At 39.4% G+C, this 1,042-nt stretch overlaps 1 non-coding gene across 1 annotated transcript; it reads right to left on the bottom strand.

The window, feature by feature from the left end:
- Positions 1-625: 625 nt before the first annotated feature.
- Positions 626-729, bottom strand: LOC112763880 (small nucleolar RNA R71). The gene has a single exon (XR_003182952.1). It is a non-coding gene; the product is annotated as a small nucleolar RNA R71 (small nucleolar RNA).
- Positions 730-1,042: the final 313 nt, after the last annotated feature.

Consider the following 1,042-nt stretch of genomic DNA (forward strand, 5'->3'; position numbering starts at 1 on the left):
ACCCCTTTCTTCTTCTACTAACATAAGGGAATATCTATACTGTGACATAGAGGATTCCTCTTTCTTTTCTTGTTTTCTTCTCTTTCATATGAGCAGGAACAGGGAAAAAGGCACTCTTGTTGAAATTGATCCAGAGCCTGAAAGGACTCTGAAGAGAAAATTAAGAGAAGCTAAATTACAACAATCCAGAAACAACCTTTCAGAAATTTTCGAACAAGAGAAGGACATGGCAGCCGAAAATAATAATAATAATGCAAGGAGAATGCTTGGTGACTTTACAAAGCCAACGTCCAAGTTTGATGGAAGAAGTATCTCCATTCCTGCCATTGGAGCCAATAACTTTGAGCTTAAGCCTCAACTAGTTGCATTAATGCAACAAAACTGCAAGTTTTATGGACTTCCATCTGAAGATCCTTATCAGTTTTTAACTGAGTTCTTGCAGATCTGTGAGACTGTAAAGACGAATGGAGTTGATCCTGAAGTCTACAGACTCATGCTTTTCCCTTTTGCTGTAAGAGACAGAGCTAGAATATGGTTGGATTCACAACCTAAGGATAGCCTGGACTCCTGGGATAAGCTGGTCACTGCCTTCTTGGATAAATTCTTTCCTCCTCAAAAGCTGAGCAAGCTGAGAGTGGATGTTCAAACATTCAAACAAAAAGATGGTGAATCCCTCTATGAAGCTTGGGAAAGATATAAGCAGTTGACCAAAAGATGTCCATCTGACATGTTTTCAGAATGGACCCTATTAGATATATTCTATTATGGTCTCTCTGAATTTTCGAAAATGTCATTGGACCATTCTGCAGGTGGATCTATTCACCTGAAGAAAACGCCTGAAGAGGCTCAAGAACTCATTGACATGGTTGCAAACAACCAATTCATGTACACCTCTGAGAGGAATTCCGTGAATAATGGAATACCTCAGAAAAAAGAAGTTCTTGAAATTGATGCTCTGAATGCCATATTGGCTCAGAACAAAGTGTTGACTCAACAGGTCAACATGATCTCTCAAAATCTGAATGGGCTGCAACATGCATCC

This window comes from Arachis hypogaea, chromosome 2 (genome assembly GCF_003086295.3).
Source record: "Arachis hypogaea cultivar Tifrunner chromosome 2, arahy.Tifrunner.gnm2.J5K5, whole genome shotgun sequence".
Classification (NCBI taxonomy): Eukaryota; Viridiplantae; Streptophyta; class Magnoliopsida; order Fabales; family Fabaceae; genus Arachis; species Arachis hypogaea.